Source organism: Ursus maritimus, unplaced genomic scaffold (assembly GCF_017311325.1).
Source record: "Ursus maritimus isolate PB19 unplaced genomic scaffold, ASM1731132v1 scaffold_22, whole genome shotgun sequence".
Classification (NCBI taxonomy): Eukaryota; Metazoa; Chordata; class Mammalia; order Carnivora; family Ursidae; genus Ursus; species Ursus maritimus.
Window position 1 is genome coordinate 30,466,756 of NW_024424675.1, and position 12,655 is coordinate 30,479,410.

The window sequence follows — 12,655 nt, forward strand, 5'->3', positions numbered from 1 at the left end:
TAGGGAAGAAAGGGCCTCCATTTACTGCTTTCTCTTATGTGTCAGACACTGTAGTGGAAGCTTACATATTGTCTAATGTAATTTGTATGACCAGCTTGGAAGGTAGGTATTATTGGCTGTTGTATCTGTTAGGTATTACTGTGTAACAAACCACCCCACAACCCAGTGTCTTAAACCAATCCAGTGTCAATAACCAATAGTTTATTATCACTTACATGTCTCTGAATTGGCCGGAGCTTGACTTGTTCAAGCTGAACTTGGTTGGGATAGTCTTGCTTCTTACTGGAATTCTATAGGTTGGCCGGTGTGGCTCTGGTCTACATCTCTCTTCTTGTCCTGTTATCCGTCAGCTAGCCAGACTATGTTCATCCTATGTTGATAACACTTCCATTTGTATATCACTGGCCAAGAAAGTCACATGACCAATATAAAAGTAAAGGGCAGGAGAGTATACTCTACCCATGATGAGGCCATGGCTAGGATACGGATGCAGGAAAGAGTGTTGAATTGAGGACAGTAATTCAATAATGCAAGTATTATTACCTTCAGTGTGTGGATGGGGCATCTGAGTTCAGAGAGGTTGAATGAAATGCCCCTATCACAGAGACAGTGAAGTGTGGAAGTGATTCTAATCCAGGATTATTGGGCACCAAAGGCCATGCTTTCACTCCCGATTCTGATTCTTAAAGAGAACTCTATGAATCCTAACTTCAGGAGGTTATTGAAATCCTCCCTGACATCAATCCATGTCCTCCTGTGTCCAAAATGCATATCTCATGTGAGTGAGAAGTTGAACAAAACTTAAGATTCAGGTCCTATTTTATATCTTCCACCCTTTCCATGTCACTCAAACCTTGGCCTTTCTTGGATTCATTGCATGCAAAACCAAGGTCAATTACCATCTCTTCTACCCCTGCCCTCACTCCACGGACATTCCACTGGCAGATCCATCAAGTGAGGCTCTCCCTGGATCACATCCTATACTGCATGGTGCCCCTTCTAGGCTCTGTGGTGGGTCCTGGAGCTGTCCAGTGTCCTGAAACAACCCACTGTGAGCCTGGCTTAGTGAATCCAGCTGTAGGCAATTAACGACTCATGCTTGACAGGCCTCATTTGGTTCAGGAAGCTTCTGTTCTGGCTTTCTGCCTCAAGTGCACTTGGGAACATGGAATATATGGGTAACTGTTAGTAACTGTAAGGAAACTCTCAAGGCTTACAACATTTTGCTATGTGCCATGTTGGAAGCAAGGGATTGGTGTGACAATTCACAAAACCTTAGAAGGGAAGTTGGTAAGATTTTTGTATGGTGTTTTGCAATTTGTGAGCCCCTTCCACATGCACCATCTGCTCTGTGGTATTGTGGTCAGATTATTGTGCCCATTGTACAGATGATGAAACTGAGCCTTGGAAGACATTTCCTATTCCATGGTCATAGACCAGCACTAATGGAAGACAAGGGCTATGGACTTTTGGATTATCCATCCTTCTCCTTCCATTGTCCTCTCAACAAATAGATTTTGATTAATTGATTTAAAGTTCTTTGGGGACCCAGAGAGGAAAAAAAGCATCATGGTATACCTAGAAGTTTGCAATTATGCCTGTGAGTGTTGGGGAAGGACAAGGTAGGTGAGTACACAAATAGGGATAATGGAAGACAAAAAGTATCAGCTCTGAGCTTCATCCATTCATTGATCCAACAAATATATATCAAATGCCTCCTATGTGTTCGGTACTCTGAGTAGCATGGGTGATATGAGAGTAAATAAAGCAGATGTCATCCCTGCCTAGTCTAGAAAGGAACATAGTTATTAGAGAAGTAAACAAGAGTGAAGCTCATAATCACAGATTTTGATGAATGCTATTAGATCAGCCAATGAATAAAGTATTGAGATGAAATTAATGGGGATGAGGGGAGGGGCCTACTTAGGTAATGTGATTAGAAAAGACTTTTCTGAAGATGTGACATTTAAGCTGAGACCTGAAGACTGAGACGTCATCTGGGCAAAGGGGTGGGATAGGGTGTTCCAAGCAGAGAAAAGATCATATGCAAAGGGCCTGTGGCCAGAAAGAGTTTGCCTTGTTGGAGGAACTGCAGAGGTGCCCATGTGGCTGAAAAAATGTGACTAAGGGAGTGATAGGAGGTGAGATGATAAAGGTGGGCAGGAACCAGACTATGCTGGGCCTTATAGGCCCACTACTTGGAGTCTGTCTTCCTTCTTTGTAGTATTAGTTGTTTGGCAAAGAATCTGGCACAGATTGGTAGCCATAACTGGGTGTCCTAGATTAGATACCCTAGAAGCAGACCCTGAGAAAGAAAATGAGTGCTAGTAGCTTATTTGATCCCAGGAAGCACCAATACAAGAGTGGGGAAGAAGACAGGGGAATAAAGGAGCCAATAAGGATACAACATGGAACAGACTACTGCTGTGGGCAAGTGGGGCTCCTCAGGAAACCTCTGGGAGACAGAGTGCAACATTCTTAGTTATTCTAACTGAGGTGCAAAGGAGCTGGGGTGCGCCAGCTGCCATCAGTCACTAATTGAAGGCTGCAGTGTCTCAGGTGTTTTCATTTGGAAATGCTCAAGTTTGTGTATAGGAGTTGGCCGTGCTGAGGGACTATTGGTAGGGTGCTTATGGTGTTTGCTACAGTGGGCATCCAATATCCCTTCTATAAGCCATGAGTATGGGGGGACTGAGGGGAGCAAGGACAAAGGAAGGAGGAAATGCCACAGATATCAGCAGAAAAGAGAAGAAAGGCCCCACACTTTGGGGACACCCTCCCCAGAGATGGCACCAAGGAGCAGCTGGCCCAGGTGCTTGCTGAGGCCAGAGGAGCAGGCCATATCCCTGAGGGTCACTTTCTCACCTTCATGGGAGTAGGCTTTGCTTCTCAGCTCTCCTCCTGGGGTCAATCACAGAGGCTTCTCCTTTGTGAGGCTGAGAGAGCCCCCAGGTTTGTTTCCTTTTAGAATGAGGACTCTTCTCCAGATCAGCCATTAATTTGCTGGGGGGGGGGGGGGCAAAGTCAACCTATGCCACAGGTGTCCCATATGAGGCACTTGTACCTCATTCTAAGGGAATAGGTGAGGCTTAGGGACCGGACCAGGAATGTTGGAAACCCCTTCAGAGGCACATTCAAAATAAGAACTTGTATTCTCTATAGAATCTTAGGTGATTAATGAGGGAAATCACGTAGTCCTCCCTTGGCTATGTAGGTAATAAAACCAACATTACAGAACTTCTTTTTGTAGCTCGTGAAAGGCTAGCTAACAAATGATCTCATTTGCTCCCACAACAACCCAGGGAGGCAAATAATACTGTTAGTCCCACTTAACAGATGAAAGAGCTGAGGTTCAGGAAGCATTAAGTGCTTTGCCTCAAATCCCACAGGCAGTGAATAGCAGAGACACTCTGTGTTTTTCTTCTGGTGACAGTGAGCTCTTGATCTTAGGGACACTTCAACATTTTTACAATAAAATGACAACCGATTCACTATAGTACTATTTATAATAGGGATATTGGAAATGACTTATGTGTATGACAATAGGGCATCAAATGCCATGGAGCCAGTAAATCTAAGGGTTGAGGTCCATGAACGTAGGCAGAGAAATGTAAAGGAAGCAGCTTACACAATTGTGCTGTAGAGCAGGGTCAGCAAATTTCTGCAAAGGGCCAGATAGTAACTATTTTAGACTGTGCAGGCATTCCATCTCAGTCACAGCTACTCGACTCTGCCATTGTTTTTACTACACCAAAACAAAAGCAAAAGACAGCCACGGACCATTTGTAAATGAATGGGTGGAGCTGTGTTACAATAAAACTTTATTTACAAAATCAGGCGGGGGACAGGTTTGGCCTTCAAGCGTGGTTTGTACTGATCCCTATTGTGGTGGACGTTTCAGAGATGGTATTTCTATTTCTGTCACTAGATGGCGCCCCTTCATTAGTGAGGTGAAACGGAGGCTTGGCAGCTTTACTTGGGGACTTGGGGAAGAAGTGGATTCTGGCAGGAATTACCCTAGGAGGGTGGGACCCAAGACAAGTCTTAGTATAATTCAAATGACAGAAAGCACACACACACAAACACACGCACGCATGCACACACACACACACACACACACACACAATTTACTGTGTTCCAGGCACAGTTCCAGGCAAGAGTGTGCTGGTAAATATTTTTTTCTTAAAAAAAAAAAAAAAAAAAAAAAAAGAAGAAGAAGAAGAAAACCACCCTTGATTTGTAGCTTTGTTGATTTCTGTAGTGAAATACTCACATCACGGCTGTTTTCAAGCTACTAACTTGCCATCAATCTGTTCACAAAGTTCCTAACGTTAAATAACAGAGTCTCGGAATCTCCCAAGCCGATACAAGCCAGGTTTGGCACACTACTGGCACAAGGTCTTTTATACTGTTATGTTCGTTGTTTTTACATTCACCTGCTGAGGTAGGCAATACATAATAATAGCAACAACTAACATTTGTTGAGCCGTGCAACATGCAGAAATTCTGCTATGTGTTTTACATATATTACCTTATTTTGCGGTCTTCACGACTGTATGTAGCTCTAACTATCAGCCCACTTTGTGGATGAGCAAAATGAGGCTTAGAGAAACTCAATAATTGGCTCAGGGTGGTATCACCAGGATTCAACTATTGCAGTTCGACTTCTGAGGGCAAGCACGCAACCAGACCATTCTGCATTGCCTATGCTGTGGGGGAAGGTGTAGGTGTGGACATCCGTTTATAGCTAAGGAAAGGGGTTTAAAAAAAGTCACTGGCCTATCAGACAGCTAGTTGCTGGTCACGTCAGGACTAGAACCTAGTTCTTCTTGATTTCACTGTTCATGTTTTTTCCAAGTACTAAGGAGCTAGAGGGTTAGCTGAGTTTAAACAGTTATTATTTACAGAGGAGATGAGTCTGAGGAAGGATTTGAAGGCGGAGAGGAGCCCAGATGGACAGAGGAGAGGGAGACATGTATTCTTATGGAGACAGGCACACCCAAAGCGAAGGTGTAGAAAGCAGCAGAACTATATGCCATCTGGAAGGTAGTGAGAAGGTTTTCTTGGTTGAGTCAGAAAGGGTAAGCTGGAGATGATAGGAGAAAATGAGAAAGGTAGAGAGGGGTCTGGTTTTTGAGCTGCTAAATTATAGGGGGACATACAATGCTCTTCCAAGCAGAACAAGCATGGAGAGTTGGAACCAGGGAGGCTGATGGGGAGCAGGACTCAGAGCTGACCGCTGAGGACACATCAAGGGGTGAGGTCAAATGTCTGGTGTGGAAGAAAATGACGGTGGACTTTTAATGCTCTCCCTCCCTCCAGTCTGCGTGCACGTGGGAGCTGGAATTTTCAGGCTCCTTGGGATATTGCATGTAAAGGAAAGAGCATCAGACTTGAAATAAGAAATGCAGATTTGAGCTTCAGCTCTGTCCATTACCAGCAGCGTGACCTTGAGCAATTTCATTAATTTCTTTGAGCTTCTGTTTATTCATCTTTAAAATGAAGTAATGAATGTTAAGATATCTAGCCCAGTGCCTGACACGCAGTTGGAAGTCTAGTAATCTTGGCTCATTCATCTGTTTCCAAACTCCGATGTCTTTGGGGGTGAGGTGGGGCAGGGCCGCAATGTTTCCATGGTCTTTGTAATACACACACACACACACACACACACACACACACACGCACACTATGCATGCCGGGAGTGCTGGTCCAGGCCCTGGCTGTTCCGGTTTTACTCAATTCTTTTCTGTAAGTGCTTGATTGGGAAGAGACTACAAGTGGAAATGAAGCCAGGTTTTACCTTCCAAGCATTGAGCATATTTAGAAAAGGCATAAGAAATGATATCAGTTATATATACGCTCTTTACGCCTATAGAGGAAACACTCATGAACGTAGACATTGGGAAAGCTGACCTCACATCTATGTGCCACTTATTCCATTGCACAGTGGGAGCTGAGGAATATTTGTGGGGCAGCAAAATTCAGAATGTCCTCGGTTCCCTTAACTGTCCATCATGGGGAGATCATCTAGGATCTCATATACCCAGAGGTCACTTGTCCAGCACCCTCAGTTGTCTAGAATACATCTCAACCAAGAACGAAGCAGACTAGCCTCCCTCCGTTCCACCACCAACACTGGCGTACAAACTCATTTGTGGCAAAGGTAGATGTCATCCAATTCCCGGACTCCGAATGGGCCAGTCATCTTATTTGTAGAACAGAACGTCAGCTCTTCGTTCAGAACACATTTAGGCTTGTGTTAATGTAGTTTGGATGAGAATGGCTATCAGGTTCTCCATCCCAGAGGAGATTAGAAGCAATTGGTTAGAAGGGAGAGTGGGTCTAAATTTCCTATAAGCAAATTCTTTGAAGGCAGGAAGAAGGATCCACTGATTCTTGATAGTGGAGGGAGAAGGTGACAAGGCAATTTCAGAAGTGGGATATTTGGAGCCATTTGGTGCAGGAGTAAATAGTTCTCCACACTTTACTGGATTTGAGGGTATTGCTGTCTCTGAGCACCATCGTTCATGCTCACCGCAAGCTCATTCAAGTCACCTGGAAGAATTTAAATGGTACTTAAGAAGGTAGGGCATTGGCCAATTCATTTTAGAAAGTCTTCTCTCCAACATGCTTCCCCCTCCCCCCAGTTGTCCTTAAAAGAAATACATCTTGTCATATGGAAATTTTATATGGAAAAATTCCTCTCCTGGGAGGGTCAGATGACTGGGGCAGTGCTGTAACATCTTCAGTTCCTTCTGATTAGCTGTAAAAGGTGACAGCCCTCTGTGTAAAACAAGCCTGTTCTCATCTGCTCTAAAACATTCTCTTCTCACTGCTTGGTTGTGGGATTTGATGAGCAGATTCATTTCTGCCATCTCCCTTCATGAATTTGTGCACTTTGATTAGGACCCCTTTTAGGTGACCTCTGCACAGATTGAGGCAGTTTGATTCTTTTTTTTTTTCTAATTTATTTATTTAATTTAATTTTTTTGCACTTTAATGTTTTTTTTTTTTTATTATGTTAGTCACCATACAGTACATCCCCGGTTTCTGATGTAAAGTTCAATGATTCATTAGTTGCGTATAACACCCAGTGCACCATGCAATACGTGCCCTCCTTACTACCCATCACCGGTCTATCCCATTCCCCCACCCCCCTCCCCTCTGAAGTCCTCAGTTTGTTTCTCAGAGTCCATAGTCTCTCATGCTTCATAAAATCTGTTCTTCCCTGTAAGGCATTCCATCTAGTCGCCCACCTCCTGCCCCCTTCTTCCAGCTATGATGCCTCCACGCTTTGGGGGCCATGTCCTCTCTGAAGACTTCTTTGAGGTGCCGTCTTTGTCCAAGTAAGTTAACGACTCATTCTTCTCTGCCGCATGTGCCTCTTCTCATATTCTTTTTATTGTTTATAATCTCCTTCCTTTAAGAGAAAGTTCTTTAAAAGGAAGTAGTGAATCTTAGGCAGGTCTGTACTTCTGGAATTTAGGAGTGCCTGTGGCTGCTCCCTCTAAGAGAACCTGTTACAGGGTGACTGGCAACTTCCCGGCTGCTCCTTTGGCCTCTCCCTGTCACTCAGACTAAGGTTGAGCTTCTCTGGACTGTTTTTAGCCCCAGACCAAACATTTTGAGAGTCTGCAGCCACATCCTTCTTGCCCAAAATGGAGCTCCTCCAAGGGGCAAACTGGATTTTTTCCCTTCACCTGCATGACACCATCTCAGACGTGCCTGTGACCTGAGCTCCTCCTTCCCAATCCTGCCTTTTCTCTCCCATAGGTGCCAGACTTGAATCTCTGTCTGAACGCTCCCCCCACGTACCCTTGCTCCCTTTCTCCTTCAGAGGCATTTCCCTCAATAATGTCCTGCACATCTAAGCCCATCTTGGTGTCTGCTTCTCAGAGAGCCCAAACCAGACTTGCAGAGTATCTGTTGCTTAGTGGGTACCAAGCCGTGTCAGTTGAGTTGAACTTATTTGGGTTTTATTGGTCACCAGATATGGTCTGCAACAGATCTTCCTTTCAGGATGGGGGTTGTATCGTTAACATGGCTAATCATACAACACCAGCCAGTGCCTCCTAAAACTAGACTGAACTGTGTCTGGGTGACTCGGGAGCCTCACCACGGACATTCGTTGACTGAGTAGTGAACCCACTGATACCCTCAGAATCTGCTGAAATGTTTAAGCCTGTTTATCCATGTGTGAGCGCCCCCAGATAGCTGTACACTGAGTTATTGTGTCTGTTTTTTAGTAGTTTTCTTTTTCTGTCACTGCTTCGCTATCATTTTTTTTTTAAATACTGGAGCTGGGAGAGACTTTAAAGATCATTCATAGGAGATCTTCAGAGCATGCAATCACCAGGCACTAGTCAGGTGCTGGGAATTCAGGGTTAGATATGAAACAATCCTTTCCCTCAAGGTGGGAGCAAATTCCGGCTCCTCGTTTTACAGATAGACCACTTTGGCAACATGTCTCAGCAGAACCATTATGAAAAGGAACATCCAGGAAGTCAGTGTATAATGACAACAATGGATTTCTTCAAGATGGGCAGGTGTGGATCCAATCTGAACCTTTATAGTGCCTTCTGGGCCTTACGTCTGAGCCAATTCATGATGGCATAGAATCACCTGCCTACCCAGCCCTCACAGGAAGCTTGAGATTTCTGTGACTAATCAACATACTGAAAAAGATGTCACTGTGCACTGACTCCATCAACAGGGACCTCATGCTGTTTATTTAATTGTTGATTTACCCTTACGAGAGAACGAGAAATGCAGTGACTTGCAAATGATGCCAGGCATTAGCTTGGAGGAGTATTGCCTTTCCTGCATGGTGCAGAGTAATTGGGGTCTGGAGACCTGGGTCTACTCCCAGCTCTGTCACTAAGTCTCTGTGTGACCTTGGGCAGGACATTTAACCTCTTTATACTTCAATTATCTGCAAAATTGGATCATAATAAATAGTACTTCATTGCAATGTTGTTCCTAATAAGGGTGAATCTCTATATGAAAGCATTTTATAAATAATTCAGCACTATATAAGGATATGAGATAATAATTATTAATTTATTCTGGCACATCCTTTGGTGGGGTCATTTATTTGTTGAGCACGCGCCTTTGTAATACTGTGTGTCAGGCACTGTTCTAAGTATTCCATAAATCTTCCCAACGACAGGAGACGTGTTATATGAGATATGTATACTATTATTATCATGATTTTACAGATGAGGAAAGTGAGGAACAGGGACATTAAATAACTTGCCTGAGGTCACACATCTAGTAAATGGCAAACCTCGGATTCTAAACTACGCAAGCGGATTCTGTAGTCCATGGGCATAGCCACTACACTGAAGGACAGAATGTTCTGGCTTTGCTTCAAACTGGGAATTGGGAAACAATATAAACAGACACAGTCCTGTCCCTAAGGTACTTACAGTCCGGTACCTGGAGGAGGGAGAGAGATAAATAAAAAAAGTATGATGTCTTCATCATGAGAAGTGATTATGTACCAGGCAAGCCCTGACATCTGCTTCCAGTGATTTCCATTTCTTGGTATTCACATCCTTCTGTAATCCCCTCTTTTTCAGTTGTGGACCGGATTTACAGACTCACTTCTTTTTTTTTTTTTTTAATAATTTTTATTATGTTATGTTAGTCACTTCTAATGAACAAAATATGGCGGTAATGATCCTATCACTTCTGAGATGAGTTTATAAAAAGACTGTGACACAGGTCTCTCTCTCTTTCCTATCTCTTGTATTGAAGGAAACAAGCTGCCATGTTGTGAGCAATCCTATACCTTCAAAGACTGGTGAAGAACTGAGGCCCTCCATACGGCAGCCCATGAGGAAGTGAATTCTGTCTACAACCATGTGAGTGGGCTTGGAAGTGGATTCTTCAGCTCTAGTTGAGCCTTGAGATGACTGTAGATTCTGCTGACAACTTGACTGTAACATCAAGAAATATCTTTTGACAGAAGAACCCAGCTAAACTCTTCGAGAAACTGTGAGATAATAAATACTTGTTATTTTAAGCTCCCATGTTTGGGTTAATTTGTTACGCAGCAATAGATAGCTAATACGTGGCAGCACAAAAGCTTTTCCAGAATAGCTTTATGGAGGAACTTATAGTCACGTTGCGATTTAAAATGACAGATGTTTGCCGAGTAGGGAGGGGTATTCTAAATAGTGGAAGGGTCATAGAGACCAGCGGGAATAGTCAAAGTTTGACCAGACTAGAACACAGAGTGTGGGTTGGAGCAGAAGTGGGAGATGAGGTCAGAGAAATGAGTTAGTGTATACGATGGGCTAAGGAGACTTGATTATAAAGTCAGATTCCCCCTGTAGAATCACTCTCCAGAGATTTTTATGGGTTATCTGAATGAGTAAGTATAGGAAGGCCAAGAATCTGAAAAATCCTTGGAATATTAGACCCTGTAAGCCTGTAAATTCAGCAGCTTTCCCTGCAATTGATTTCAAGGCTACAGTTCTCTCTGCCTCAGGGGTTTTTATTTTATTCTTTTTCTAATCATTCTTTATTGTCATTAATGTTATAATAAAATGCAATGCATGTAGCTTATTGCACGATTATGGGGCTCACTGAAGACTTACTGTGCTCCACCCCCAGTCTCAGACACAGATCTGGGAGGGTCCCTGCGGAGCTGCCGCACTTCACGTGGGTGTGGAGAGTGGCGTCTGGGGTGGGCTCTCGCCCTCATTCCCACAGCCTGCGGAGGCTCCTGCCCCACCTGCAGCCTGGTCAGGCTTATACTGCAGTGGTTAAGAGGGTAGGTTCTGAAGTCAGAGAGGCCTGGGTTAAACCCCTGGTTTTCAGCACTAGCTGTGTGGGCCTGGATGAGTTACTTAATCTGTCCAATCTCCGTGTATTCATCCGTGAGGCAGGGAGTGGGGCAGTGCCAATATCACTGGTTGTGGTGTGGATTGAGTGAGATGACACGAGGGGTAGGCGTGCAAAGGATGTACTTTCCAGCAATGTTGCTACCAATTATTTGTGGTGCCTCAGAAGGCTATTTCCTGCTCAGATTCCTTTTCTTTGTCTTACTTTTCCCCTGTTGCTGACTGTAGAATGATTGTGTGTACAAATCATGACTCTTAAGTCTTAATTATGGCCCCAATACTTTCTCAGTAGCAACCAATAAGAGCCAGCTATGTTTGCCTGTAATCAGATCAGTATATTGGGTATGGTAGCTATCTATTGCTGCATAACAACTTATCTCAAAACTTACCGGCTTAAAACAGTGCACATTTATTATCTCAAGATTTCTGTGGGTCAGGAATCTGGGCACAGTCCAACTGGGTCCTTTGCTTTTGGGTCTCTCTCAGGCTGCAATCTCACTTGAAGGATTGACTGGGTAAGGTCCCTCTTCCCAGCTCACATGGCTGTTGGTAGGATTCATTCCTTTGAAGACTGTTGGACTCCTTGCCTCAGTTCCTTGCTGGTCATTGACTGGAGGCCACCCTCAGCTCCTTGCCACATGGTCATCTCCAGCTTGCTTCATCAAGCCAGCACACAAGAGCTGGGGCAAGAGTGCCAGCAAGACAGAGAGAAAGAAAGAGAGAGAGAGACAGACAGACATAGTCTTTTGTGTCCTAATCTCGGAATTGACATCCCACCACTTAGCCATATTCTATCCATTGGAAACAAGTTACCAGATGTAGTCCACACTAAGGGGAGGGGATTACACAAGGATGGACATTCCAGAGATCATTGGGGCACATCAGAAGCTGCCTACCACTCTAGGGGGCCCCGATTTGCATGTCAATAAGATACTACCACGTGGGTAGCAGTTGACATCTACACTAATATCAGCACAGGAGGATTTACTGGGAATAATATTCAAGGGTCTATGCACTTGCTCCCCTGTTGGGAGCCCATACTCTCTCTTAGTCTTCTAATATTTGAAGACTGAGTCTCTGGTCAGTGGCTCTGGACCTCTTTGTTGGGTCCTCTCCACAGTGATGGCCAGAGGGGACCATCTCAGCACTCACATGGGGGTTAAGCTCCACGGCCTTCTACTCCAATCCCACCCTCTTCCCACCTCTGCCTAATTTTGTGTGTGCTGTGTGTGTTAATAAGAAGGATCATTTCAGACAGATCAGATGATTTTGTACAGGACAATTTTTTGCTGAAAAATTCTGTGACAAGTTTAAATTATTTGATAAGGCTACTTCTGTGTGATTGGTTTCTACCTGTCCCAGCAGAACCAGTGGAATGAATGTCAAGAGGGTCACTGAAGGTCTTAGACCCTTCTGGAGCTTTGACGCTGATCACTCTCTGTGTTTGGAATCTGTGGTCACAGGCTCACGTACCCCCTCCTTGGTTCCTTGATTCTCAGCCTAGACGCAGCTTTGGGACTTTGATGGGGTTTTCCCCAGATCTGGCTCAGGGGTGGGGGCTCATTGAAGGCCTGTGACCCTGGAATCCGAAACAGGTTTTGGAGGGCAAGTCGTATCCCTAACACGCAGATGCCATATCCAGCATCCCTCTCAAATGGATCTCTCAAGAAGTCCACGTTTTGTTTGGGACATGAGAGGTCAACTAAGTCCACGTTCACATTTGCACTCAGCACTTTCCCGTGGCACCTACTGCTTTCTCAGGTCCCCGTCACTGTGTTGACAGATGGTATTTCATCTAATTTGCA

The 12,655-nt window shown here is 44.3% G+C and overlaps 1 long non-coding RNA gene across 1 annotated transcript in view; it reads left to right on the forward strand.

The window, feature by feature from the left end:
- The window catches only part of LOC121104609, a 126,831-nt gene that overhangs the window by 54,876 nt on the left and 59,300 nt on the right, over positions 1–12,655 (forward strand). The window contains exon 2 of the long non-coding RNA XR_005836945.1: positions 9,760–9,866. This is a non-coding gene — a long non-coding RNA (uncharacterized LOC121104609). The remainder of the gene's footprint in view (positions 1–9,759; positions 9,867–12,655) is intronic.